Here is a 20,891-nt window from a genome sequence, read left to right as displayed (position 1 = left end):
TTCAAAAAAGTCTAGATTACCTCACCTTTATTAAGATGAATGAGGGATGGATCCCGAAGGGAGTGACAGTGGGCGATACATTCAACAAAAAAAGGCCTGATGAGATGAGCTGCCTTGGGCTAGAAATGGTCCACACGCTGCTGTATTTTAGCTCTGAATGCCGGTTGACTTGCGTGACTTATCCGCCACCAACTAGGGTTCAAGCCGCAATGTTTTAGGGCACTTTCTGCCTGGGAAACAAACATCAATTTTTATGGCCGCTGCAACAATACCTAATTTTTCAGGCATGTGTACATGCCTAATTTTTCGGCCCTCTGGTGCTGCACTGTGGCTTCAAAAACCAAACCAAAAAAAAGGCACATAACAGGGATAGGAATAGTACTACTTAACACACCACTCCTATCTGGTGGCACATTAGATTGCACGCGCAGTGCCCAAAATTTGAAGTAGGAGGACCGACTGAAGTCAATGGCGGTTCGCCCGTTCGCGAACATTTGCGGAAGTTCCCGCTCGCGAACCAAAAATTTTGTGTTCGCGACATCACAAATGGTTAATAGCAAACCAATTTTAAGCAGTTTGGAAAAACACAAAGGGATAGGACCCATTGCCTCCGGCCACATAACCACCAGAAAATGTGCAGTGGATATGGTGCTCACAATATCCTTTTAATATTAATTGACAATTTCAGTTGAGAAGAAATTCCTCCCAATACTTAATTTTTCTCGGTAAACATTTGTTCTCAAACACTAATCAGCTATGGACATTGTGAGTTATCTGTAGCGCTATTAATAAATCTATTAGGAGAGGAAACTAACGTAAAATAGAGTCTTTAAGAAATGCTACGCACCATGCCAAAAATACGACGGGTCCTCCAGCCTGACCACAGATGTTCCGAAGTCTGGTTTGTTTTTATTTACATTGCGGAGCTCAAAAAACGAATATTCTAAAGACGTGCCTTTTTACTGGATCTAGATAAATGCAAACTGGAAAAAAAGAGATTCAATCCATCTTCCAGAGTTCATTTAGGGATTTCCCAATAACAGCTATTAATATAACTGCTGTCTTTAGTCTTAAAGGGTCCATTACAAGGATTTTTAATAGTATGTTTACTTTTCCTTCTATTTTTAACAAAATGTGTTTGTGAAGTGTAAAGTAAAAAAGAAGTGCGTGTTGATGTAGAAATTCATATTGCTGTATTTACTTCTATCCTGGAACTGAAAGTTATAGCTGATTCTAAATGTTTTATTAATATATAATTTATTAAAAAGTCATATTTCCCCTATCCATTTGTGCTCTTTATAAGGTATTGATTTTAGAGGGTATTATTTCAAAATATTGTGTTTCTTTTGATCATACCACCCAGTAGACTGACTTTCATGATATTGGGATGCCAAGTCAGGCTTATTCAGTATTCCTTAGACTGTCATTATGGAACTATTGTGATGATTTTGTAACATGTACCAGTCATGTTGGATACTTTGTAAAGGTGTTTTGGCCATAGCTTCTTAGTTTAAACAGCATTACTGTTTGTATTCCCTTCTTCAACCTCTTGCGCTTCCATCGCTATAATATTCAGTAAACAAGGGTCAGTGTCCTTCTCTAAGCAGTGTATATCATGCTGCTGTCAGTGTCCCAGATAATTAGACAGACCCACTGCTGTCTGGAGACTATTCAGGAAAAATAGCTCCAAATGGAGGGTAGATTTGCCAGTAGTACAAAAAAAACCTAAATATATTTTAACTTGCGGTAGTTACAGCCCACAGCATCTTGAAGTCAGGTACCTCTAACTTTACGTTCCTCTTTACCCTACACATTCCAAAATCTAACTCTAATTTGTCCTTAATCACCAAGCCACCTCCAACCACACAAAACTGAAACACTCAAAACTTTAATACATATTATCTGCATTGTCTATAAGCCCCAATTCTAAAACTAAAGAGTCCCTAACCTAAACCACTTGCCCCAATACTAAATTCCCTAACCTTAACCTTATTTAAGGGCAAAATAGTTGAGCTACGACATTAACAGAGCAGATTTTATTCCCACACTGGCTACTTTGGACTAAAAAATTAAATTTTCCTGTCACTTCAGACATTACATTTCCACTTCCTTTTTGGCTTTAGTTAAACTGGTCTCTTACTGTTTCCCTAAATATCTAAATACCAAACCAAAGGTCACAAGATTACGGCATTCTGTATAAAATGGTTTAGTCATAACAAATACCATCTGAACATAGCACATCTACTTTGATTACGATGCATCTATTCTTATGCTTGGTGGAATATAGTAGCTGTGAGTGGGTACAGATAATTAATAAAAAATACTTCACAGATTGGCAGAAAAAAAAAATCTGTTCAAAACATTTGAGTGTGCATGGTGGGTGGCCCGAACGCCTAAAATTAATTGTTGCTGAAATGACAGAATTGAATGTTCAGGCTCATTAAAGCAATTAAATGAACAGATTTGCAGACTGGTTGTAACAAACAAGTTTACTAACTACTCATAGTTCTGTATGAATGCCCAACTAGAATAAAGTAACATGTGCCCTGATTAGGCAAACATATGTCAATCTCAAACGAATACATAGCAGGTCACCATGAACTGCGAAAACAATACGAAAACTATGTGGGATTTCATTTTCTATCTTGTTTGTGCTAAAATATTTATTAACCCCACATACCTTTGGAAGATGGCACAAACTGGCCTACAATAATGTAATATTTTTGAATGTTACCAATTGCAATGGGCAGAGGACCAGAATATGTGAGTATCTTTTGGCTATTCTGCAATTAGTCATATTAAATTTTTTTGTTACAGAATTCAGGAAAAAACATTTCTCTTGGCCCATAACTATATGGGTGTATGGGTAAAAAGGAGCTGTCTTATAATGAGTTTAGTAGGGCTACGTCAATAACACAATTGCCCCAGGCTGCTAATATTGTGGGATTGTGGGCTGTTGCCTTACAGCACAATACTAAATAATATTATGTAACTGTGTTCTTTTATTATTTTTGTATTCAAGTTCTTGCTCGATTAGAATAAAATATTCAATTTAAAATTAAGAAAATTAATGGAGTTTACTGATTTGGTCTCAATTTGAGATATTTATTTGCCTCCACCCCCATGTTAAATCCCAAGTAGATGTTATGTACTCCTGTTAATGCATGAGAGTATAAAAAAGAGGCCTATGGAAGGTCCCATGTTGATAATCAGGTGATCAGATGAAATAACAGGAAACCAATCCTTTCTATTATCATTTCAACTTTACACACTTTTGTTGAGCCCATTGAAGTTTCCATCATGTTATTTGATGTTCCTAAAGACTCCAAAAAATTATTGTCTTCTAATGTGCTCGGCCAGTAATTGCCATCCAAATATAGCCAGTAAGATTAGTGCTAATGCAATAGTGTAAGGGTAGGCAACCTTTGGCACTACAGGTGTTGTGGCCTACATCTCCCTTGATGTTTTTCCAGTGAACATTATGGAAGATGTGGTCCACAACCTCTGGAACAGAAGCTTGCTTACCCCTGTAATAGTGTAACGTTATCACGGTAACAAACTCCAACATGTAAAATATAACTGTCTAAATAAATATAGAATGTATTGCTGGACCTCAGAGTCGCGGGGCTTAATGTGGATGAATAAAATAGTCAGTAGTCAGAAAATAGCCAAAAATCAAGGGAGCCAGAAGACGGGAGAATGTTAGACAAATGGCCTAGTCAAGGGATAACAAGAGACAGAATAGCCAATCAACAAGCCGAGTAAGAAACCAAATATAACACAGAGGAATACAGTAAGCACTAAAGGGACCAACACAGGAACCATAATAAAGAAAAAAACGCTTTTTTTTTTATAAGTAAGTGCTTTTGCTTTAAAACTACTCCCCCAAAATGTTAGAGGGCGGAATGACGTTGATGCACTTGCATCATGTCATAAAAAGAGCTGGGGCCTCGGCGTTCAGCTTTAGAATTGATAAATGCATTGGGAGAGAAGCATTCGGGAGGTGATAGCCACGTGGGTACCCGCGAATAAGGTACGTAATATTGACAAACGTCTGCTTTAGCAATACGCCAATGTCACGATTCGGGGAACCTAACACGCTAACAAGTCACAGAGAGGAAAAGGTGCCGTACCGGTCCTTAGAATGGCCGGGTTAAGCACACCAAGAATAGTCAGGAGACAAGCCGAGTAAGGGGAGCCAGAAAACAGGAGAACGAGAAACAAGCCAAATAATCAGTAACTAGAGAGAACTACAAGCAAACAGCAATACAGGTATCAAAGACCACAACAGGGCACTGAGTGGCAGGGAAGGTATTTAAACCCTGCGGTTAATTCTGATTTGATAACTTCCAATCAGAATTAACAATCACACGTGGGAAATATCTATACCTCCCACTGTGATTGTCATACTGTGACTTTAACGCCGGGTCACGTGGCTGACCCCGACGTTTGCATAAATGTGCTGTCTCCCAGCGTGCAGCGTTATACACGCTGCCACCGGGGGACGAGAAGGAGGATGCGAGCGGCGTGCGAGGCAGTGAGGACGCCGCTCGCCAACATACACAGGAGGGGGAGACCTAGCAGCCGCCCGCGGAACCCTGACATTACCCCCCCTCGAAGACCGCCCAGAGGGCGGGAAGCAGAAGGCTTCAAAGGAAAACGCGCATGGAAGGAGCGAACCAAAGAGGGCGCGTGCAAATCAGAAACAGAGACCCAAGACCGCTCCTCAGGACCATAACCCTTCCAATCCACCAGGTACTGCAACCGACCCCAAGAAAAACGAGAATCGAGGAGAGCAGCCACCTCGTACACGTCATTAGAGACTGCGCGGAGGGAATCGGGTCGCCTGAGAGGACCAGAGAACCGATTACAGAGCAAAGGCTTCAAAAGGGAGGTGTGAAACGTGTTAGGTACACGCATGGAAGGAGGCAAGGCCAGGGAGTAGGACACGGGATTCACCCTACGCAATACCCTATAGGGGCCAAGGAACCTGGGCGCAAATTTCATTGAGGGGACCCCGAGGCGGAGATTCCTAGAGGACAACCAAACCCTATCACCCGGAGCATAAGTAGGAGCCGCACACCTACGGTGATCAGCAAATCTCTTCTGAGCAACCGCTGCACGAGAGAGAGCAACATGGACCTGATCCCACATCTTCCGTAAGGAGGTGAGGTGCTCGTCCAAAGCGGGCATTCCCTTGTCGGAGAATACACCGGGAAGGACAGAGGGTTGGAACCCATAAGCAACCATAAAAGGACTTAAGCCAGTAGACGAATGTGTCACAGTGTTCCTGGTGAACTCAGCCCAGGGAAGAAGATGAGACCAGTTGTCCTGGTGTGCATTCATGAAGAAGCGTAAATACAACTTGTGGCGAAACCAGCTTCGCCACTGTGAACTGGAGAGGCCTGGTTGCTAGCCTCTTACCTGCTGACTATGGCCCCTGGGTTATTTGGGGCATATTGTATTTAATTGTGCGACTGCTGGCCCTTTAAGCACACGGAATGGTATTTTATTGTACTGCTGCTGGCCCTTTAAGAACTGTCTGGGGACATATTGAGACTTTGGGTAACAATACCCTTTAAGACTATGGCCCCTGAAAAGTATGAACTTTTATTGTGTGTGTATGGCCCTTTAAGAACCGGCTGGGGACATATTGTGACTTTGCTGAACAATACCCCTTTAAGACTATGTCCCCAGACCTGTAAAATAACTTGCCCCTGGCTCTCTCCCACTTGGTTCAGTACATAGGGCTTACTGAACCAAGTACCACACAGGCAGACCACCCAGAAGTTAAAGTGTGCAGGCAATTTACCTCCCAGGCTGTGAGGTTACTGCAGGTTAATTGCCGAGCGCTGGGTGGCCGCCATTCGACAGCCGAACACGTGGCGGCGGCCATTTTAGTCATTCGAATGCGGTCAGCGGTGTATGCTAAAGATTCTGTGGAACTGAAATCGGCTACACATTTTGCCGAACACCGCTGACCCTTACCTTCTCCATCATTTCGTTTTTCAGCTCCAGAGACTAAGTCCCGTTCGAAATGGGACTTAGTCGTTTTTTCGCATGAAATTGACCGGCCGCACAGCCCAAATCTATGGAACTGTTTTGGGCAGGAAATTGTGCTTGCGGTCGGTCATAAAGGACTTCCAGCTAACTTTTGATCCACTGGAGGGATGTGTATGATTTTTGGAAGGGTGTATGTTTAAAGTGTGCTGATTCTAAATATGCAATTTTAGGAAGATTGGATGTATGGATTTAAAGTTATAGCACATGTATAAAAACTGTAGTTTTCCTGGCTGTATAATTATGTTAACTGGTTATCTGAGGGGAGGGGATGTGTGGGTTGTACCATGTATCTGACTGGTTATTTTATGCCTCCCCCTGGGTGTGGCCTGTATGTGTGAGTTGGAAATAAAAGCCAGGCTGGATGAGCCAGTCCAGAGTTCTTGCTTAACCCTCAAAGCGATGTGTCGTCTCGGTCTTTGGGGGAATGGGATTGTATGCTGACTGCCAAGAGTGTAAGCCGATGTCTGCTTTTCTTGTTCAGCTGTTCCAGTGTTCGTGTGGTTCCAGTCTGGAGAATGGTGTTTGCAGTAGCTGTCTGTGCATCTGGAAAGGGGATTATCGCCTAAACTGGGTTTTATCCTCTTGTAAGTGAAACGGTCCGTTACACAACTCCACAGACTGATTAGCCCGCTCAGCAGCTCCATTAGATTGTGGATGATAGGAGGCACAAAAGCCCTTCCAAAATCGAGAGACAAATTGAGAACCCCTTGCCTCTTTGGCAAACACCTGAGCCAACTGAACCGCAAAAGGAAGTTTCTTAAGCGGAATAAAGTGCGCCATTTTAGAGAACCTATCTGTCACAGTCAAAATTACTGTCTGTCCATCAGAGGAAGGAAGATCCACAATAAAATCCATGGATAAGTGGGTCCAGGGTTTCTTGGGTACAGATAGGGGCATCAGGAGTCCCCGGGGTTTAACATTAGGCGACTTACACTGTGTACAGACACGACAAGCCTGCACATAATCCACCACATCTTGTTTAAGTGAAGGCCACCAGAACTGTTGAAGGAGACCCTTGTACGTCTTGGTAATCCCCGGATGACCAGCAGTTTTGGCGGTGTGAAATAAAGCTAACAACTTTTTTCTGTCTTTTACTTTCACGTATAGTCTACCAACGGGTGTCTCAGAGGGTGCTTGGGTTTGGTATGTCTTGATACCATCAAGGAAAGGAGACGAAATAACCAAATGAGTAGCAGCTATAATCTGAGACGCTGGTACAATGGGTTTGGGAGCGGGGGCAATAGACCCCAAAGGTTCGTACTGTCGGGAGATAGCATCAGCTTTGACATTACGGTAACCAGGCCTATATGTAATAACGTACTGAAAGCGTGAAAGAAATAAAGACCATCAAGCCTGCCGAGAGGACAATCTTTTAGCATCTGCTATATAGGAGAGATTCTTGTGATCAGTTAAAACCAAAATGTTGTGTCTAGATCCCTCTAATAAGTACCTCCATTCTTTAAAAGCCATCACAATAGCCAATAGTTCCCTGTTCCCGATATCGTAATTCTTTTCTGAATCAGACAGCTTTTTAGAAAAGTAACAACAGGGATGGAGGGGTTCGTCATACGATAACCTTTGGGACAACACTGCTCCTACACCTGATTCAGAAGTGTCCACTTCCATAACAAAGGGAAGGGAAGGATCAGGATGGTGTAGCACAGGGGCAGTGGCAAATGCCTTTTTGAGAGTCTCGAAGGCCTCAAGGGCTTCAGGAGTCCAAACCCTGGGGTGCAAACCTTTTTTTGTTAGTTTCGTAATAGGTGTAACAAGTGGTGAAAAGTTTTTAATAAGCTTCCGATAATAGTTGGCAAACCCTATAAAGCACTGTATAGCTTGAAGTCCTTGGGGAAGAGGCCAGGACAGTATGGCTTCCAATTTAGAAGAATCCATGCTGAATCCCTGTTCAGAAATGACATACCCTAGGAATTGCACAGAAGTCTGGTCGAACAAACATTTTTCTAACTTGCAATACAGACCATTCTGCAACAATTTCTTAAGCACCATCCTCACATGAGTATGGTGTGACTTTAAATCAGGAGAATATACAAGTATGTCATCAAGGTATACCACGGCACAGACATGCAGTAGATCCCTAAGGACATCATTTATGAGGTCCTGAAACACAGCAGGAGCATTACACAGTCCAAAAGGCATGACTAGATACTCATAATGTCCACTACGTGTATTGAACGCTGTCTTCCACTCATCATTTTCCTTTATACGAACAAGGTTATAAGCCCCCCTGAGGTCTAGTTTAGTAAAATTTCTAGAACCTTTGACACGATCAAACAACTCAGTGATGAGAGGGATAGGATAGGCGTTCTTGATCGTTATATTGTTTAAACCCCTGTAATCTATGCATGGCCGTAAGTCACCCTCTTTCTTGGCAATGAAAAAGAAACCAGCACCAGCAGGAGAGGAGGACCTTCTGATAAAACCTTTCCTCAAGGATTCCCTTATATACTCCTCCATAACCTGATTTTCTTTTTCTGAAAGAGGGTAGACCTTACCCCTAGGTGGCATAGTGCCCGGTAAAAGGTTTTTGGCACAGTCATAGTCACGGTGTGGAGGTAGCTGATCTGCCTCCCTTTTTTTCAAAAACCAATGCAAGGTCTGCATACACAGAAGGGACAGAAACAGAAAGTGGTTTAGCCGTGGGCACATTGAGTAAACAAACAGGACGTACATGGGCCATACAGTCTTGTTGACAAGATTCCCCCCAGGAGAGTATATCTAAACAACCCCAATCCAGTACTGGGTTGTGTTTAACTAACCAGGGAAAACCCAGAACGATGGAAGCAGTAGGGGAGTCGATTATTTGGAAGGTTAACTATTTCTTGGGTTTCGTGGGTTACCAGAGGTTTCTCAAGTGGTCTACCATCTATGGCCTCAACGGCCAAGGGTGTGGCCTTTTGGATCAAAGTCAGGGCTGCGGTTTTAGCAAAGTATTCATCCATAAGATTGTCTGCCGCACCTGAATCGATCAAGGCTTTGGTTGTTATAGTGGTTTTATTGACCAAAAGAGAAACCATAATAAACGGTCTGGAGATGGACACGTGAGGGGACAAAGTCATAACACCCGAGGCCGACCCCTCTCTAGGCCTTAGGTGCTGGAGTTTCCCTGTAATTTAGGGCAGGCATTACAGTGGTGCCCCCTCTTTCCACAATAAAGACATAACCCCTCCCTTCTACGATATGCTCTTTCAGCCTCAGTTAACCCCGTAGCACCCAATTGCATGGGTTGTGGGGATGGTTGTCTAGGAGCGGGTAAAGCTAGTAATACAGTACTGGGTAGAGCAGGTAACACCTGAGTATTCATCCGTCTTTGACTACGCCTCTCTCTTATACGGTTGTCTATAAGAATTATATAGTCTATAACATCATCCAGAAAAACAGGCAATTCCCTGGATGCTATTTCATCCCGTATGTAGGCGGCCAAACCCTCCTGAAAGGCTGTTACGAGGGCATCATTATTCCAAACCACTTCAGCTGCTAGAGTGCGGAATTCGATAGTATAATCCGCTACGGATCTGCTACCCTGTCGAACCCTAAGCAGAGCTTTGCCAGCAGAGGCAACCCTACCAGCTGATCAAACGTGCGTTTGAAAGCCGTCAAAAAATCTGCAAAGGACATAGGAGACGGATTCTCCCACATGGGGTTGGCCCATGCCAAAGCTTTCCCAGACAAGTGGTTTATCAAAAAGGCAATTTTGGATCTGTCAGTGGGATAGGAATGTGGATTCATCACCAAATGGATATCAATTTCACCGCTATAGCGCTGTGGCGGCGTCATATGAACTACATGAGCAGGAACGGGTAGCGGAGTGGGAATGGGTTCGGGCAAAGCAGCAGCCTCCTGAACAACAGGTTGCAAGTGTGCAGTACAAGCCAGTATGGTTTGTAAAGCCTGGGCAAACTGATTCATACGGTGGTCTAAACCATCCATTCTAGCCTCCTGATTAACTAATAGCTGTGGAATGTCAGCAGGTTCCATTATGGCCCTGTTGTAATGTCACGATTCAGTGAACCTAACACGCTAACAAGTCACAGAGAGGAAAAGGTGCCGTACCGGTCCTTAGAATGTCCGGGTTAAACACACCAAGAATAGTCAGGAGACAAGCCGAGTAAGGGGAGCCAGAAAACAGGAGAACGAGAAACAAGCCAAATAATCGGTAACCAGAGAGAACTACAAGCAAACAGCAATACAGGTATCAAAGACCACAACAGGGCACTGAGTGGCAGGGAAGGTAAGTATATAAACCCTGTGGTTAATTCCGATTGGATAACTTCCAATCAGAATTAACAATCACACGTGGGAGATATCTATACCTCCCACTGTGATTGTCATACTGTGACTTTAACGCCGGGTCACGTGGCTGACCCCGGCGTTTGCATAAATGTGCTGTCTCCCAGCGTGCAGCGTTATACACGCTGCCACCGGGGGACGAGAAGGAGGATGCGAGCGGCGTGCGAGGCAGTGAGGACGCCGCTCGCCAACATACACAGGAGGGGGAGACCGCGGGCGGCGAAGAACCAAGGGTGAGTGCTGCGAGCGGCTTGCAGCCTCCCCTAGCAGCCGCCCGCGGAACCCTGGCAGCCGACAGAGGAGCTTGTACACAAGCGCCCAGAGGACAGAACAGCATAACACAGAACTGGAGTAAATAAAAATAATAATAAAAAAATGACTGTGAACCAAATTACAGCAGCCAACGTTTTTTTTTCTAATATCAGTGAAAAAAATAAGGGTTGGGTTGTTTGAGAAATATATATATTTCGGCATGTTCCTAATATAAAAATGTAGGAAATATTTTTACATTTATTTGTCATTGTGTTTGTTTGTATATACATATAGATTTCAATATGATCTACTAAATAATGCAAATGTTTCTTTAAACCACTATTCAGTAAATAAATCAATGTTTTAATGTACAGTGGAAAAAATGTGAGTCACTTTATGATTATAGTATTATAGTATTATCTTACAGCCACTTACTTGCTTGTAATGTAAAGAGATCACAGGGTAAGCAGAGCTGTAACAATGTTTCACAACCAATGCAATTTCCTCGTTGGTAGACTTTGAGAAAAATAGCTTGTTTTCTAAGATTGTTCCTGATTGGCCAACAATACACAACCATTGATTGGCTCTAATCCCTTTTCCTGCTGTTCAACTCTTGTCAGACAGGCCAAAGTTCTACCATAATCCAGTATTCTCAAACTGCATTCCTGAAGAGACCATAGAGTGCAGCTTTTAAAAAAAAAAAAAAATTGTTTTGCATAAGATAACAGATAATGTTAAGATAATTATGTTGCTGTCAAAGCACTTATTAAGTTAGCAAATATTCACCACAAAATTGTGCCAACAGAAAATTACGTTATTTTATTTGCCAGAAAACATTTGTAAAGTGCAGTTCATATTGCTAAAATATGAATAATTCTCAAATACAAACAAATATTCTGAAAAGCAAGTATTTTTTGGAAGCTCCCACATGATTCAAAACACAAACATTTTAACCCCTTAAGGACACATGACATGTGTGACATGTCATGATTCCCTTTTATTCCAGAAGTTTGGTCCTTAAGGAGTTAAAGGGACACTATAGTCACCAAAACAACTACAGTTTATTGAATTTGTTCTGGTGAGTAGAATCATTACCTTCAGGCTTTTTGCTGTGAACACTGTCTTTTCAGAGAAAATGCAGTGTTTACATTACAGCCTAGTGATAACTTCACTGGCCACTCCTCAGATGGCTGTTAGAGATCCTTCCTGGGTCATGGCTGCCTAAAATGCATCCAAACATTCAGTATCTCCTCCCTCTGCATGCAGACACTGAACTTTCCTCATAGAGACTCATTGATTCAATTCATCTCTATGAGGAGATGCTGATTGGCTAGGGCTGTGTTTGAATATTTGAATCATGCTGGCTCTGCCCCTGATCTGCCTCCTTGTCAGTCTCAGCCAATCCTTTGGGGATGCACTGTGATTGGATCAGGCCACCACTTTTGATGATGTCAGCAGACAAGTTTTGACTATTGACTATTCTGAGTCAAACAGCATGCAGAGCTACAACTTTAGGCTTGAATAAAAGTAAGATTTTGCAATTTTTAGGAAGGCATGAGGGGCCCAGGGGGGCTAGATGGTGGTTTTAAAACTATAGGGTCAGGAATACATGTTTGTGTTCCTGAACCTATAGTGATCCTTTAATGTTTCTTATTTTGGATCAAAGAAACATATCTCATTCATCTTTCCTAGAAGTTATATCTACTGCAGGCCCGGACTGGCCATCGGGCACACCGGGCAAATGCCCGGTGGGCCGCGGTGGCCATGGGCCGAGGCCGGCAGGGGAAGTCCCAGGATCTCCCCTGCCGGTCTATGCAGGGCCAGCACTAGCCGAGCGCCGGCCCTGCTGTTTTCAATGAGGGGCCGGTGAGGAGATCAAAGATCTCCCTCACCGGCCCACATAGAGAATATTCCGGCCGCCAGTGGGGAGAGAGGGAGGGAGCCAGGAGAGGACCCGGCGGAGCTCTATCTTGCAGCTCCGCCGGGTTCCTCTCGCGAGATCCGGCGCGTTGCCATGGCAACGACCGGATCTCGCGAGAGTGAACTCTAGCCCGCAGGCTAGAGTTCACTCACCACTGGACCACCAGGGATGCTGTCGGAGTGCGAGTTCTGGTCCCCCCCTCACTCTCCCAGGTTCCAGCGTGCCGGTGCCCCCCTCCCAGGCTAAAGGTAAGAAGGGAGGGGGGGGACATTATAACTGCTTAATTTTTATTTTTTTACCCCACACACACACAATCCATTCAAACATTCACACACAGCACTATCACACACAGCACTCTCACTCCCATCACACACATCACTCTCACTCCCATCACACACAGCACTCTCACTCCCATCACTCTCACTCCCATCACACACGGCATTCTCACTCCCATCACACACAGCACTCTCACACCCATCACTCCCATCACACACAGCACTCTCACTCACATCACACACAGCACTCTCACACCCATCACAGCACTTTCACACACAGCACTCTCACTCCCATCACACACAGCACTCTCACACCCATCACAGCACTTTCACACACACAGCACTCTCACTCCCATCACACACAGCACTCTCACACCCATCACAGCACTTTCACACACAGCACTCTCACTCCCATCACACACAGCACTCTCACTCCCATCACACACAGCACTCTCACACCCATCACTCTCACTCCCATCACACACAGCACTCTCACACCCATCACAGCACTTTCACACACAGCACTCTCACACCCATCACACACAGAACTCTCACACACATCACACTCAGAACTCACACACATCATCCACAGCACTATCACACTCGGCACTCTCACACACATCACATTTAGGACTCACACACACATCACACTCAGCACTATCACAAAACACATCATACACAGCACTCTCACACACATCACACTCAGCACTCACGCACATCATCCACAGCACTATCACACTCGGCACCCTCACACACATCACCCTCAGCACTCACACACATCATCCACAGCACTATCACACTCAGCACTCACACACACATCACACTCAGGACTCACACACATCACACTCAGCACTATCACAAAACACATCATACACAGCACTCACACACATCATACACAGCACCCTCACACACATCACACACAGCATCCATCATACACACATACTGCACCCCTCACATACACACCGAACCTCCCCAACACACTGCACCACACACATACACAATACTTCCAAACATATATATATATATATATATATATATATATATATATATATATATATATATATATATATATACACATACACACGCACACACACACACACACTACATTCCTGACATACACACTCTGGATACCCTATGCACACACTAGATTCCTTGTAAGCAAACACATACTACACCCCTAAACACACACTCTCTACAAAACTACATCACATATACAAACACACACACACACACTATAGCCTGTATGCACATACTTGCTACATTCCCTATACACACATTCTCTACAGACCCTAGCCACATATGCATTACATTACACCACAAACACAACACGACTAAAACCGACCTTATTACACAATACCACACCACAATCAGCTCACTCTATACACACACACACACACAATCCCACAAGCAGGCTCCAAACACAGCACAATACTCTTTCCTGGCATTTTTGTCTCCTGGTATCCATTTATAGAGACACCAGAGACAAGTTGCAAGGAAACACAGTGCAAGCATGTTATTAAATTTGCTTGCACTGTGCAGAACAAATACAGGGCTTTTTTCTCATGCTAGAGCTCTTTAGCAGAGCTCTGCGCATGGTCTGCCCTGGCCTGCACTTTGAGAAGGGGGCGTGTTTGTCGTTAGTGACGACAAAACACACCCTCTCTGCCCCGCCCCTTCTTAGTGGGCCGCTGTGATAAAAAAATGCCCGGGCCGAATTTTTATCCCAGTCCGGCCCTGATCTACTGTGTTACAAATTCCACACCCATTGGTTGAAATGTTGTATTAAAAAGTATAAAAACAACTGATTCTTGTGTTTTGTTTTTTTTTAACATTTTAAGTTTACTAACATATATATATCCAATGGAAGTGAATAAAAGCAATCTCTTTGTGCCAGTAAATGTATTGATAAAAAAAAAAAAAAAATCTTAATAAAAATAGAAAACGGTCATTAAATTCACAGCATACAGGTCTGAAGGCATAGTGTGTATACTGGTGTCTGACTGACAAGAGAGTTACATCCAAATTATGGGTCCCCTGATCTTCTGCATAAAATCTACAGTACATATATTTGAAAATATCCAAAAGAATGCTAAGAGTCATATATATAGTTCTGTTCAGAAATGATGTGCTGGCAATGAAGCCACAGTGCCAGTATTACTGCATACCACCCAACAATAGGAGGTATGGAATCGGGAAGTGATGGGTGAGGCCCTGATTGGGCGTAACCAGTGACACGACTCACGTCACAGGTGACTCCCATGAATGGCAGACCTACCCTGATTGGGGAGGTGGGGCCCACTGACGGACTGTCTGGCTGGCCCCCAGCCTTCAGGACCATGCAGGGTTTACTGCTTAAGCTTACTGATATGCTTACACTGTGCTGTCCAGGGACAGTTTCCTGGTGTCTCCACATACAGGACACCAGGGAACTGAATTGGAACAGTGGGACAGCACCCTAAAGTCGGTACGGTTCCACCAAAACTGGAACAATTGGCATGCCTGTCATTAGGGAGGTGCACCCTGCTATGGGAGAGTTCCCAAGCATGGCTAATCATGAATTACAGAGATGGGAGGTAGGATTGAATGCATTAAAAAATATAAATATAAAATGTATCTTTATGATTAAAAATTCATTAATTTTGATCCCCATGATTTTTACAGTCCTCCTTATGTAACAAATATGTGCTTGTGAGATCAAAATGGCGCAAATATAAAAAATAGGAGGCGCCAACAATGCAATGTGCATGATGGTTTCCATGGCGACTGCCATACCTTTAGTACTTTAAACCACCTTTTTGGCCATGACACCATTTATATATAATCCCCGTTGTTCCAGTTTCTCCTCCTCCGGTGCAATGAGTGCTCGGCTGTGCCGGGAATTCACAGTATTGTGAATTCAATTTCTAAATCTTCAATATACAGTTCAAAATAACAGCACATCACATGAACAAAAAGGTTAATACAGGTGATTTTACAGGTGATTTTCAATGTTTTGCTGTAATTTCCAGAGGCAGTTTCCCTTAAAGAATTTGTTTTGCACAGAAACATGAGACAGAAATGTCAGCGTATATACATGAACTTTTTGGTTGTGGTGTGGCCAAACATATTACCTTTACAAAAAAAATGTAAAATCCCCTCACGTGTTGTCACCTGACACACTTAACAAATATACAGTAAAAAAAAACAGCTCTCGCTCTTTCAAATTCCCCAGCTGCCATACGTGCTTGGTTAATTGTTTAATTACGTGAAAATTTAACATTTTGCCTGCAGATTGTTTTGACAGCTAAATTAGAGGAAACTTGGCAAATATGTACCAGGGTATGTTTGTTTTGCTGTTTAACATCATTATCAAATGAGTCATGTGACTGCATTGTATCTGTTTTATGAACAGTGGACGGATTAGTTGAAAAACAGTTTTTAATTAAGCAAAACAAAACAAAATGAAATAAAAAAAAAATATTTACCTTTTTTTTTTTTTAAATAATAAGTATAACACACTTACCTGCCTGGTCTCTAGTGTTTAGAGCCTACTTTTTCAGAATACACCTAACCATCTCTTCTTAACTATCTCTATCTGTATGCTTTACAAACTTTATTTTGTAACCGCTGCAGTGACCTGAAAAGCATTGATAAATGAGATGACTCTCTCAACTGCCTACAGTATTAACACAGCAGGCAAATCTTAACTCTGTTAATGTGTTACAAAGTGAACGAAAATATACAACGTTTCTTTCTGTGTTGGCCAGACTGATGAAGTGGAGGGCAAACTATAAGGGTTATTCACTAAAGAGATAATTAATTCAAGGTGAAATCAAACGGAATTTCAAATTTAAGGACAAAATAGCTAGACCGGAAGCCAAAGTGCCTTCGAGAATAATTCAAGTTTGTCTGTTTTGTATTTTTGTATATTTTTTTTTTCTGTAAACCTAAGTCAGCATTAGAGAAAATGATCAATAGTAGCTAGGAATTTTTTTTTTACGACACGGGTGTTAAACCTTGACCCTCTGGCTATTTTTGGACTAGAACCCTGATCGTCCTATAGGACATTGCCCCCATTAGTATAACCTATCAACATTTTGTAATGTATTTTAAAATGACAAAAGATACCCTAATTAAAAACAATATCATGTGAAATAAAAACAACAAAATATGTCACACTTACTCTATTGCCTAATTTATATTTGTGGACCCGGAACATACTTGAAAAGGAGAGATATCTCAATGTATCCTTAGTGGCAAAATATTAATACATAAATACATAATTCTAGCAGATTCACAACTAAAACTAAAAGTTATGTAATTGGAAAGAATGGAACGATTTGGTAAAACGAATGAAGGTTTGGAAAATATACCTAGAATACCTAGATTTAACAAATTTGACAAACTAGTTTTTTTTACTATGGAAAAGAAAAACACTTTAGTTAAAAATGTGTTGCTTCGGTTGATATTGGTTGAATGGGTTCTTCACAGTTAGGGTAATAAAGTTATGGAATACACAACCGAGCGTTACAATGAGTGTTTATACTTGGGAGAGTTTTTTATATTATTTTTGACAAACATGGTTTGTCTAGTGTGTTAAAGGTGTATAAAAAAAATATTCTTATCATTTATATAGTTCCAGCAATTATAATAATGTATCATGCAGTGCTTGTAGTGTATCTCCTACTCATTTTGCAAGCAGGGGTAGTCTGATGCATCATATAGAAAGTGACCTGGAAAGTGAGTGGAGTTCTGCAGGTGTCCCATATCTCCTGAAACAGTTTCAATGTCTGTCAATGTGTAAGGTTATACTAACTTATATAGTTCAGATGAACTGCCTGCAGCCCTCTCCCCAAAGGGAATAGCTCATCCCCACATAGCTAATCTTTTTCATAACTGGGCTCCAGTCATAGATAAACTAGCGCCCTCTCTGATGGCAGGTGGGTACATATAGAGACACAGTATCTCCATTATAGTAATATGGGGTTCTTATTGACCCCCATATTATTTTAATTTATATATTTTTTAACTTTTTTTATTAAGTAGTGACTCGCTAGCAAGCGCTGGCCTGCCGCCACATAATGAACGCTCAAGCTGCCGAGGATTTTTAACTACCGTATATACTCGAGTATAAGTCGACCCGAATATAAGTCGATTCCCCTAATTTTACCCCAAAAAACTGGGAAAACTTATTGACTCGAGTATAAGACTAGGGTGGGAAATGCAGCAGCTACTGTTAAATTTCTAAATAAAATGAGATCCCCCAAAATTATATTAATTGAATATTTATTTACAGTGTGTATGTAATGAATGCAGTGTATGTAATGAGTGCAGTGTGTGTGTGTAATGAGTGCAGTGTGTGTGTGAGTGCAGTGTGTGTATGAGTGCAGTGTGTAATGAGTGCAGTGTGTGTAATGAGTGCAGTGTGTGTGTGAGTGCAGTGTGTGTGTGAGTGCAGTGTGTGTAATGAGTGCAGTGTGTGTATGAATGCAGTGTGTGTGTGTGTATGAGTATGAGTATGTGATGCAGAGCCTTGGTGGGGGGTGGGCATTTTTATTATTATTTTTTATATTATTATTATTATTATAACATTTTTTATATTATTATTTTAATATTTTTTATATTATTATTATTATTATTATGAATATTTTTTTAATATATATTATTTCAATTGTTATTTATTTATTTTCGTCCCCTCTCCCTTCTTGATACATGGCAGGGAGGGGGGGCTCTCACTCCCTGGTGGTCCAATGGCATTGGCAGTTCAGTGGAGGGGGCTGGCAGAGAGCATTTACTTACCTTTCATGCAGCTCCTGTCAGCTCCCTTCTCTCTCCTGCTTTCCGGTCAGCTCCCTCTGCAAGTCTCGCGGTGTTAGTGCCACGCGGAGCTATGACCCCGCGGGTCTCGCGAGACTTGCAGAGGGAGCTGACCTGACCGGACCGGAGGAGGAGGGAGCTGACAGGAGCTGCAGGAAAGGTAAGTAAATGCTCTCTGCCAGCCCCCACTCGAGTGCTGAAAAACTCATCTTATACTCGAGTATTTATGGTACTTGTATATAGTTCTTCAAATTTTCAATTCACTTGCAAAAATGTGTGGTCGTTGATAAATCAAGTGAATGATGATTTGTGACCGTGCATGCTGTTTGTTGGTTCAGATGCGAAAATCACATATTTTCCAAATTTTTCCGAACCAATGTTACAGAAACGGTTGGAATAACCAAATACTGACTACATTTGGCTTTAATATGGGAATTGCCAAAGCAGTCAGAATTCTGTCATTTTAACCAAATTTTAATTTGGGCAAAATCAGTTTTTTAGTAAATACTCCGGATTATTTTTTTTTCACTGGCTTGTATTCAATAGCAATCATAGGCGTTGGGGTCCTATTTTTTTAGTTGTATGCTTTCCAGGAATCGGGTTGGAAACGCTCAACAAATGGCACAAATATATACCTACAGAATTTTGTTCATTGTGTTTTGTTATTCCGTTTCTGTATTGAGATGTTTTAAAAATTTGAAAAAACATCTTATGGGAATAACAAAGACTGAAGGTTCTTGAAGGCAGATCTGGCATCCTTTGTCTCCATCTACTAAGGGGGTGCAGTTATTTTTTGGAAATTTAAAAAGGTGATGTTTTAAAAGAAATTACTTCTGAATTTATTTTAACCATAACAAAAGATACATATTTATCACTTAATAATGTTATCTACCCTTTGGCATATACAATCTCTAAGCTCTAAAAAATATGGATGGACTTACTATTCAGGGACAGCAGGGTTCAATTACCAGTACATTAAGATCTGTTCAAAAGAACTGAAATAAAAGATCCGCTAAGTTCCATATTACAATCAGAAACGGAATGTTCTTAGATGACATTGTTTCATTGTGTTCTTTGAAAAGGATTCACGGATGGACAGAATACTCCTTTTACATTATATGTTTATCTGTTTTGGATCTTGATCATCAAAGAAAATACCAGGATTTACTGTTTGTTTTAAAATGTTTTTGTCTCCCACTGCCCCATGCCAGGCAAATGACCAAACAGGTGTTATGTGATGACTTTCTACATTTATTAGTAGTGAAAATGTATCTCCCATAGCATATATTCATGTATTAAAGCTCTGTTTTGTGAAGCACAATGCAAATTAAAACTTAAAAGAGAATTGTCTTAGTGCGCATTAAGTTTACTTGTTTTTCTACTATGGTCTTCAAGTTCTCCCATGTTGATAATACCAACAATAGTAATAACCTTTTCTGAAGCACATTTGGAAATTATTTAAACTACAAGGGTCTATTGTTGCTTTCTAATGGGCCAATAGAAACAAATGGTGTGAATGAAAAGTTACGTTTGATGGACTTCAGCCATCCCATCCCACCTCTAGGTCATTTCAGAGCCAGGAAATAGGATTAGAAAAATAAGCGCATGTCTATGGAAAATCCCCCCCCCCCCCCCCGCCACCACACACACACACACATGAAAATCTAGTGGGTGAAAGGGATAAGGTCCACCTAGGCATGATGATACATAGTAAAATACCAAGTTTAATTTTTTAAGAAAGATGGGGGAAAAGCAAGATGTATATTTAGTTTGTTATTTTCTCCACATTGCATTTACAAACAAAAACTATCAGCGGAAAAGACCTTTATTGAATAATAGGTTGGGTTTTTTTTGTGTGACAATCTGTATATTTTACAGGATGGTCCAAAATTCAGAGAAGAATTTGACAGGTAAATAACGTATTTGTTAGTAGATCAATTCTGTTGTTGCAGGTACATTTTATAACTCAGTCTTGAGAGAGTCGTCATGGGTAATTTCACAAAGAAACAATGAGTACAAATAGTGGAATTTTTTTGGTGCGAGATATCAGGATATAATTGAAAATGTTTTACTTCCTGTAGTTTAAAATCATCCTGAAATGTGGTTTCAACAGGATGGGGTTACTGTTCATACAGCCAGGGCAACAATGGACCTCCTGAGCCAACTGTTCAGTGAGAGGAAATTCACAGATTAATTGGCTGTCACATTCACCTGACATTTCAGCTCTCGATATCTCCTGTTGGGGTATCTCACGGAGCGGGTGTATGTGAACAAAC

At 41.7% G+C, this 20,891-nt stretch overlaps 1 protein-coding gene across 1 annotated transcript in view; it reads right to left on the bottom strand.

Annotated features, from left to right (window-relative positions):
• The window catches only part of FGGY (FGGY carbohydrate kinase domain containing), a 291,415-nt gene extending 280,106 nt beyond the window's left edge, over positions 1-11,309 (bottom strand). The window contains exon 1 of the mRNA XM_063428025.1: positions 11,059-11,309. The gene's annotated coding sequence lies outside the window, so the exon portion shown is untranslated. The remainder of the gene's footprint in view (positions 1-11,058) is intronic.
• Positions 11,310-20,891: the final 9,582 nt, after the last annotated feature.

Source organism: Pelobates fuscus, chromosome 7, assembly GCF_036172605.1.
Source record: "Pelobates fuscus isolate aPelFus1 chromosome 7, aPelFus1.pri, whole genome shotgun sequence".
Lineage (NCBI taxonomy): Eukaryota > Metazoa > Chordata > Amphibia > Anura > Pelobatidae > Pelobates > Pelobates fuscus.
Note: the sequence above shows the minus strand (reverse complement) of the source record. Positions and strands in the feature narration are given on the sequence as shown.